Below are 10,531 nucleotides of genomic sequence, written 5' to 3' on the forward strand. Positions count from 1 at the left end.
GTCAGGAGATCCCTCCTTGTCTCTGTTGTGAGTGATGATGATGGCGATGATGCATGCGGTGACAAAGTTTCCAGTCCCCCCCCCCCTTCCCCCCCTCGCCAGTGAGTGATTTGCTTCCGTTCAGCGAGAACAGCAGAAGACATTTGGTCTTTCAGGCGTGAAAGTCTCTTTTCGAAGACAAACGATTTAGTCAAATATCCACAGTCTCTCCTCTCCTCTCCTCTCCTCTCCTCTCCTCTCCTCTCCTCTCCTCTCCTCTCCTCTCCCCTCCTCTCCTCTCCTCTCCTCTCCTCTCCTCTCCTCTCCTCTCCTCTCCTCTCCTCTCCTCTCCTCTCCTCTCCTCTATCCGCTATCCTCTTCTCTACTTTGCCAACTGTAGATTCCAGATTTCACAGACTTGTCTGTCTGTCTGTCTGTCTGTCTGTCTGTCTGTCTGTCTGTCTGTCTGTCTGTCTGTCTGTCTGTCTGTCTGTCTGTCTGTCTGTCTGTCTGTCTGTCTGTCTACTGCTCTCCTCTCTCATTCCCCCTCCACGCAAATTACGGCTATTTATTTCAAAGGTCAGAGGTCATGCTTAGGCTTCAGAGTTATAAGACCATATAAATGTGTTTTTAGGGCGGATGGGGAGAGGTGGGGGGGGGGGGGTTCATTGAGTGTGCGTCATCTCCCTTCCAGCTCTTGTTGTCGTTCCATTTCATAGCCCAGCACCTTACGCCCCCCCGTTCACTCACACTGCTTACTTCGTGTGCCGAAAATAGACAACCTACAAGCTCACGCCGGGTTGTCGCGTCGTGAGCTTGTAGGTCGGCTATTTCCGGCGTCATGGCCACCGTCGTGCAGAGCACATCAGCTAGAGCAGTTGTTTTCAACTCTTTTCATGTCAAGGTACCATTATGTATTCGACAGTTGAGCCACGGACCACCATTTGATGAGATTTAGCCTCTCAGACCCAAGACTTAGAATATTTTTTTGTCGTTGGATAAGATTTTGTCCATAACTCCATGCTGTGTTGATGTGGTACCGTAGGAGAGAAAGCAGGCAAATGTTGATCAAAATAACAATTCTTTAATTAAGTAATGCAGATGTTTAACAATATTTTTTACTCTTGAGAGCGTAAAACTAAACATTTTACGCTCTCAAGAGTTAAAGCTCTATAAGGGTCCATTTGGTTACCGACTCTCCATCATTTAGCTGGGGACCAACTGCAACCCCCTCAAGGACCACTGGTGGTCCCCGGACCCACTGGTTGAGAACCACTGTGTTAGAGAAGAGTGTCTCCACTTCCTTGTTTGTCACCACGTACCCTGCCAAAGGGTATCTCCACTGCTATATCCACTGCTATACTGCTGTCACATCAAGGCTCCAGTCCATTCCATTAGCGAGGTGTTGTTGTTACATCTCAAACTACACTTCATATTCTGTCGGGTGGAATTTGGAAACCTCGTTATGTCAAAACCGCGCTTACAGGTGGCTGCAATTTGGAACTGCATGGCCCCTGTTTAAAAAGTCAAAGCCTATCCCACTGGGGCAGAAGAAAGGGACTCACGCTTAATCCATTCAATCCGGGAACGCATCTGTGTCATTTTAGATTTTAGCTATAACCATTAGTTTATACTTTGGCTTAAATTAGCAGTTATTTATTTAGAAAAATCATGAAAATGTGTGCAAATCATTCTTTTAAAGCGAACATTTGTAGGACAAATCTTTTGCATCTGCAACTGGGGGTCCCTGGAACTACATATTTTGAGATGGGGGTCGGTGGCCAAATACATATAATGTTGGGGGTCCTTGACATGAAAAAGTTTGAGCACTACTGATATTATAGCAACTGCTATTATTTGAATATCCAAAGAAATCCAAAAATAACACAGATGTTTTCCCCAGTCTTAAACGGTTAATAGTAAAGGTGCAAGAAGTAAGACACATGACACAATTCGATTGCACAATTTACAATTACAATTTAGGCATTTAGCAGACGATCGTATCCAGAGCAAGGTAAACTAATACAAGTATAAAAAGTAAGGAGTTTGTTATAGACCACAAACTCTGTTGGAAGCCACATATTCAATATATCAAAGGTAAAATTGCCAAATCTGTTGGCCTTCTGTAAAAAACAAGGGAGCTGTTGAATCAAAAATGTTTGCATATATTGTATTTTTCACTTGTAGTGCCTTATATGTCATACTGTGTTGAGGTCTGGGGGAATGTATATAAAACAAATATAGATCCTATTATTAAACTACAGAAAAGAGCTATTAGAATAATAAACAAATCATAAATTAAAAAAAACATAATCATAACTGTGAAAGTGTGTGTCGTATTGATTTTATGGGGAATAACATTTGCTAAAGAGTTTGTCTCTTTAAAATAACAAGTCGTCACTGTCGGGTGGAAATCTTGTATGTCCAAAATTGTAATTTTCAGTTCCAACAGATCCATTTAATGTAGTTATTCTTTAACCTACATAGTTCCCTGCCTTTTCTCATCTCATGAGGAGAAAAGCCTAGTAAAGAGCTGCAGTCGGAAGTGTCTTTTTTCCCCGGAAGCTGTCTTTTTCCGACCAATCATGGCACAGTTTTCATGCCCTGTCTCCTCATTGAGAGTCAGACTATTCACACACACATGCAACCGGCATGTGAATGGAGCACCAAAGAAATTTACGCATCCTACCTGGGTCACGTTTTTTTCCCCCTCATTCTGAATTCCCATAGACGTGTTTAATATCGCGTCAAATAAGAACTGTGTTCCAAAAATAAACAAATGATCCCAGCGGTTTGACTCTTATGGATATGAAGCATCAACTGACGGTGAGAAAACGCTAATGTTACTTCCGCCGAATTAGTTACATTTTCGCCAGACTGTATCAAATATGAGTGATGACTATCATAAACGATACAGAGCCACCTCCCTGACAATATCGCAGAGACAGTTTGTTTATCTTTGGACCACAATTCTTATATGAGACGAGTCTAAGATGAAACAAAGGTATGGCTCGCAACTCACTTTGATGCTCCAGGTTTTATTTCACAATACAGCTGATTACGAGTCTAAGATGACCCAATGTTATTCTCCCTAGAGAAATTATCCACGACCCAGTGGATGAACGAGTGACGTCAGGACTTCTGTACTCTATGGATGTCCTACCAGTTACATGAGGCCTCACTGCCTCATGGGCTTATGGCAAGGTGCCCCACTGTCTGAGATCTGTGTGACGGCCTCTTGATCGACGCCGTCCACATTTATCAGCATGAATGTGGCAGCCAGCACCCCTCTCACTGAGTGTGTGCTGCAGGCTCCGCAGCAGGACATGGCCTTCTCCAGTCAGTTGGCGTCGTGTCCGGCGGGCTGGCTTGAGCGGGAGTGCAGGCTTTCTGCAGACCTGGTTGCACTTTTCCTGAAGGGCGCCCGGAGGCTCAGAGCTCGGGTTAGGGCCCCAACGGTCCCACCTGGGGACCTGGGGTTGGTCCTGGAGGCTCTACGTGTCTACAACAAGCCCCCTTTGAACCTCTTGAGTCAGTGAGCCTGAAATGGCTGTCAGTCAAGACAGACATTCTTGTTGGCTGTCACATCTGCAAGAAGAATTGGGGAGTGGCAAGCTCTGTCAGTCCATGAGGAGCTTTGCGGGTCTAGGCCGGATGATGGAGGAGTGGTGTTATGCCCCAACCCGGCCTTTCTCCCCAAGGTTCTCTCAGAGGCACATCTCAATCAGGTCAGGTGACTGAGCTCTGTCCTCTCTTTGCCATGCAGACAGATGGAGGCTAGACTGTCCCACTGGATCACAGAAGGGATCCAGTAGGCATACAAGCAGGCGGGAGTACCAGTGCCGCCTGGAGTGCGGGCACGCTCCACCCGTGGGGTGGTGGCCTCCTGAGCACTGTGGAATGGTGCGTCTCTGACAGAGATCTCCACAGCAGCGACATGGTCAACTCCGTCTACATTCAGCCGATACTACCAACTGAACGTGGCTGCATCCGCTCCCTCTGGAGTCGGTCTTGCCCTACTCAGCGGTAGGTGTCACCTTCACCAGTCAGTTGGCCTTGTGTCCGGCAGGCTGGCTTGAGCAGCCCTTCACCCCTGTGGTCACTGGCCTTGGCCAGGCTTTGGGTAGTGTGTAATAACGCACACCTAGGCCTTATATACCCGTGCGTGCCAGTACGACTGTCGACTGGTGTCTTAAAGAAATATCCACGTCACAAGTGAGGTGTCATTCCCCATACATATGAAATATGTTGGGTGGAGATACAGTCTCTTCACTCAGGGAACAAAGGTTACAACGTAACCGAACGTATTACGTGTGTAATGTAAGTGTTAGACATTCTTAACAAGGTGATTGACATCAGCTGGAGGATAAGGTCTGACTGGAACTACAGGAAACATGGGCTGTAGTCCAATGTAGTCCAGGAAGAACTGACATTCTGTACGATGATTTCACAGTTGCCGAAATAATGTTCAAAATATCAAAACACAGAAAAAACACAAAACACACAATCATGTGTTTTTGGTCAAAACAAAACATGTTTATTATGTCCTCCTTATGCAGCCTAATTTCAATGTCTAGTCCAAAAATATGGACCACATTGTAGACCTCCAGTATTAACCCCCCAGTATCCATATTCAGTGTGTCGCGTGCTACGTGTTCTACATACGTGCAAGCATGTAGATCTGCTGTTTTCAGTGAATATATTTAATGTAGAGTGAAAAAAGAAAAGACTCAAGCATAAAGCCCTGAGGGACTCTGCCCAACCATATGGGGTTTAAGTGGTTAATAACAACAATATTATTCAAGGTATACAAGGTTCGGCACTGTTAGTGTGGTATGCATTTTCTTGAAAATACAGTAGTTAAATATTGATTATGTGTGTGTGTGTGTGTGTGTGTGTGTGTGTGTGTGTGTGTGTGTGTGTGTGTGTGTGTGTGTGTGTGCGTGTGTGCGTGTGTGTGTGTGTGTGGGGTGGGGCGTGCGTGCGTGCGTGCGTGCGTGCGTGCGTGCGTGCGTGCGTGCGTGCGTGCGTGCGTGCGTGCGTGCGTGCGTGCGTGCGTGCGTGCGTGCGTGCGTGCGTGCGTGCGTGCGTGTGTGCGAGTGTGCGTGCGAGTGTGTGTGTGTTCACTGGCTGTTTCATAGGGCGCCCCATGTTTGGCTGTGATCTATTGATAAATGGCTTTTCATTTTATTGTATTTATTCATATTGTTCCACTGATTCATCTAGCTATTTACTGAGTTCTCATACTCATTTGCTATTGGCATACAAGTGGCATTACTGTAAAAAGAGGGTGTGTGACATGAAAGCCTGGCAGTAAATAGATGTTAATGAGGTGACGTCATGCACAGAGCTCTCTCTCTGTCTCTCTCTCTCTGATCTCCCGCTGCGCCCAACTCCACAGGAGCTAATGAGCATAGTTTGGTCCATCAAAGTAGGGTACAGTAATAAGGACTGTCCTTCTGTTACCCTGATGTGTGCGTAGAGATACACGTAAGCAAGCTGTGACATGTATGGAATGGTTCAGTGTGGTACGTGATTTGTAACATTTGCTTGTTTAGCCTAGTAGTAGCCTAGTAGTTCTCAACCTTTTCATGTCAAGGACCCCCAAAATGATATGTATTTGGTCGCGGACCCCCATCTTATTTTTGTTTGTGCCAGGGACCCCCAAGAGAAGGCTGAGGGGACTTTTTGCCTCGGACTCCCCCCCTCCCAAAAAAACGAAAACAACTAAAGGCTACTGTGTGTGTGGAGAGAAATTTTTCACCTTTAGCCCTGAAGCGGCGGTTAGGAAACTCGCCCACGGGTTTTTCTCTCTTAAGACCGAAAAAGCTCCCGGATCGTCCCCCCAGTGTGAATTGAAGATTGTAGATTGTCTATTTCACTATTATTTAAAATATGGCTTAAAAAAAAAACAAATTTTGGTTTTTTTCAAGTTATGGTTGCTTATATAGGGCTATGCACATGTGTCATGTGACACTGGCCAATCACAGTCCTGAATAGGCTGTGATTGGCCAATCACAGCGCAGGATAATTCTACTAATTTCCTGGGCCCAGATCACAGCGCAGGAAAATGTACATTTTTCCAAATCTCACTTATAGGGGCGGTTTCACCGCCCAAAAAAATTTACTTAGTTACTGTCCACCACTGGATGGGATTTTGTGCACATTCAGCAACACAGGCATGTACAGTATATGTAGGCGGTGAGGTTGCACGTCTACCAGCCAAGCCTTAGCAACATCCAGAAATGTGTGAGCAATCATTTGTCCAACTTGAGATAATTGTCAGTGGCGGTGGAGATTATGTAACTTTGGAATAAACGTGTCCAGGATAATTGCATTTCACACTGACTGGTCTGACTCAGACTGAGATCCAATCACAATGTTCTCAGATGATCTGTCTGGCAGATGTCTTCTCGTCGCGTCCCCACGAGTCACGATGATGTACACCCGGTATTAATACTTCTCCCCTGTCCACATAATCATCCTCCTGAAAGCTCCTTGCAGTTCCCCCAACACACCTTGAAACTAAAGGTTGAAACGGCTGTTACTGTTGTTGCCCCCATGACTCTGGAACAATCTCCTATAAGGGCCCTATCTTGCGCGCCGCCCTTCCCCTTATGACTAAACTTTTTGGCATTTAGATTTTAAATCCACTCTAAAAATGCACCTCTTCTCTATTGCTTTTAGCTCAGTCTGAGGGCAACTTAGAGAACTGGACTTGACTTACAAGTTACAACAACGTTTTTTCTGTCTACAACAAACCTCTTCGGCAAAAGATTTTCGATTTTTGTGTAGTGTAGTATAGTATAGTATAGTATAGTATCGTGTCGTGTGGTGTGGTGTGGTGTGTTTGTGTGTGTGTGTGTGTGTGTGTGTGTGTGTGTGTGTGTGTGTGTGTGTGTGTGTGTGTGTGTGTGTGTGTGTGTGTGTGTGTGTGTGTGTGTGTGTGTGTGTGTGTGTGGGGAGAGAGAGAGAGAGAGTACTAAAGGAATACAGGAGTAGGGTTGAGTTGTCAATGCTGCCATCTACAGGATCAAGTGTTCACCATGCAGCTCTCATCCTACATAATTAAGGAAAGTCACACTCTCTGTTCCAGATTTTTCTCCTCACTGGCTTGAGCAATTGTTTATTTTCAGGAAACTCTGTGTAACTCTTTCGCCGTTACTGCGCAAGCATGTGCGGCCACGGGGGCAACGTGCGCATGCATGCGTGGCCAGGGGGACTGTTGTCAGGGCTACGGTCCCCCAGGCAATGGGATGTAGGTACTCTGTTAGCTGTTGGTGCTAATGACGTTAGCGTGTTGTTTACTCATTGACATTGATGCAACAGAGCACACGCCTTGCCCATACATAACTAAAAGTCTGCAAATACTTTGACTGAGCACATCCCTGGGTATAGTGCAGCAGAGCGGACTCCCAAGGGGTCCGCGAAGCATTCGCTGGGAGTCGACCTGCCTTAAAACAAGTAGGAAAAAGGAGGACTTTAGCCACTTAAGCCCTGTAATGCTGTACTTAGAAGACTGGAGTCCCCCATGGCTCTATACTAGGTCTGCTAGTATTTCCCTCTACACCAAATCCCTTTGCCGAAAATAGACGCTCTAAATGTGCCAAACCTATTGTGAACTCGTTGATCTGCTACACACACCACACACGCACGCACGCACACACACACACACACACCCCAACGTGTATTAACAAGTGGGGACAGGCTGCACGTATGTTTCATTACTGTTTAACTCACATTAAGTGACATTAACTCACACTTCCCAGCAGCACTGTCAACAAGCTGTTAGCAGACTGGCTTTAAGCTAATTACTCATGATGGACACTTTGCCACACTTCTAATTGTTGTAGAACAAAGATAAATTATAATGGAGGTTAACCAGAGGAAGCCCTGAAGCTAATGGTCCATACAATGATGGGAAGCAGGCAGGCAGGCTGTGTAAGCTTGGTGACAGCAGTCATTAGATGGTCACAGCAACATCAGCTGATAATACTTCCCTCATCAGCTTCATAACTTTAGGATATCAGTTGGATAAAGTACATTTAGTAGACTATTAGTACTACTACTGTTACTATATTAGGAAATGTGCAACAGGATAAAGTGTGTTCAGCTAATTCTCTATTTTTTACTTTGACGTTTACTGTATTCACTAATCTGGTTTATTTTAACTTCTTCTCATTATTAATTTGAATGTCCTTGTACAATGTCATAATGTTTTGTGTAAAGAACTTTGAATTGCCTTGTTGTTTAAATGTGCTACAATATCCTATATTAAAATTGCCTAGACTAAAGGGTCAACCGATGGCCGGGCGGGCGGTGGGTGGCTGAACGGACGTCACAAACGTAACATGCAGACCTGCGAGGCGCACCGTTGCTTCGATCCGCACCAAACTTGCCACACCAACACTGGTCAGGGGTCTGTCATCAGAATAGCCATACCAGGGGCCACAGGCGTGTGACGGGGTCAGTTTTGCAGTGTGCATAGAGTTGATGTTACTGACTGATTGAGAGAGGACCTGCACCTGCTTGATTGGGTGCACCTGGGCATGCAGCCTTTAAAATGCAGAGAGCAGTGCGGAGAGAGGAGAGCTGTGAAGAGGACCAGAGGGCAGAGGACAGAGACCTGGCTGGAAGGAAGGAAGGAGAGCGGCCGCGGACGGGGGCTGGAGTTGGGGCATTGAGGACAGGGACACCCCAGCCGGGGAAATGGTTACTTGGCACCAGGCGGGGTGTGCCCTGTCCGCCTGTGAGAGGACCCGTCTGTGGGGTGGCTGAGAGAGGACGCCAGTGGAGGGAAGGCACGAGAGAGAACCAACCAGCCGATTCTGAAGCACAGCAGCAAAGGCCAGGTGTTGAACCAACGGCCATAGGGGAGCAGTGGGGAAGCGAGTGAAATGCAGTAGAAGGATTAAGTTGAGACTTACCCCTCTTATGAGATAACTAAGTACCCCCTCACACACACACACACACACACACACACACACACACAGACACACACACACACACACACACACACACACACACAGACACACACACACACACACACACACACACACACACACACACACAGACACACAGCGCAGAGAAGTTATAAAGATATATATATGATATATAGTGATGGTTTGTAGGCCCATGTTATCAATGAAGTGAATGAGTAATATAATATAATTGAGGTGCCCCCCCCTAAAACGGTGTTGTCCTAGCGACTTGCAGACAAGGAGGCGGGTGGGGCTGGGAGGGTACGCTGCTATGCTATGCATGCAGGAAATATGTAGCGTAGAGGGATTTGTAATGTAAGGAATTTGTAATGTGTAAGGAAATGTAAATATGGCAACTCATTTAGATGTAGGCCTACGTAGGTTCATGGTTGCAAAGGACTATCGCCGTTTCCAGGGGTCATCAATATGTCCGTACACGGACACATGTGTCCGTGGCAAGACTTGGCCTTGTCTGTGCCAAATGTTTGATTTTGTTTTTACACACCATTATAATGTTGTTATTTTGACCATAACACACAATTACTGAATGGCAGTCTCCAGGTTTTCTTCAGAATATGTATGACACTGATTTACTATGACGCTATGTATTGTATTAGCTAATGAGTCCACTGGTGCAGTGGATAAGGGTCCATTTGGTTCCATTTGTACACACTCAGAGTTACAGACCTGTAATGGTCATTTAGAGCTAGCTCTTTATGTGTTTATCTATATTGTATGTCCATGGCAACAATAGAATTTTGTCAAATGTCCACCACAAGGCAGCATGGCGATGACCCCTGCCTGTTCACTCATGATACAATGTGTCTTTCCTAACAGATACATGTGCCAGACAATAACCTACAACAAAACTAACTAACTAACAACATTTTTTTTGTTTCAGTCATTCAGTCCGACTTCACTGTAGCCTATAGTAGCCTTTTCATAAATGATGTTTGTAACTTATGCTGGCGTGTAAGTGTATAATATTTAGAGAATTTGAAAGTTTCAAATAGAAAAGTAGTAGAAGTAGTAGTTGTGAATTAGCAAACTGGACATTTCGACAGAATGTTCCCTTTAGCCTCATCGTGTGCTAATACACGCAACTGTTACGGCAGGTTTTATTTTTGTTGTTTCTCATAAGCGTGCGTCCGTTGTCCGTCAACAACATAGCCGTCTGTGCCTTGACTTCGTTATAATATAACAGAGGTGTCTCACACCCACGCACACGCACACACGCTTGTTGTGGGCTAGTTGACGTAGCGTCCACCTCGCATCGCGAGTACGCCGTGTTTGTCTCCCCCCTTCCGATTGAGTTTTTTTTTTTTCGTGTGTGTGTCTCTCTCTTGTCCGTGTGTGTGTGTGTGTGTGTTTCTCTCTCTCTCTCTCTCTCTCTCTCTCTCTCTCTCTCTGTGTGTGTCTGTGTCGCTCTCTCTCTCCCTCTTTCGCTCCCTCTGTCCGTGTGTCTCTCTCCCCCCCACAAACACACACCCACACCCACGCCTCTCTCTCTCTCTCTCTCTCTCTCTCTCTCTCTCTCTCTCTCTCTCTCGCGCGTGTCTCTGCCTGTCTCC

This window comes from Gymnoscopelus braueri (assembly GCF_963280865.1).
Source record: "Gymnoscopelus braueri genome assembly, chromosome: 5".
Lineage (NCBI taxonomy): Eukaryota > Metazoa > Chordata > Actinopteri > Myctophiformes > Myctophidae > Gymnoscopelus > Gymnoscopelus braueri.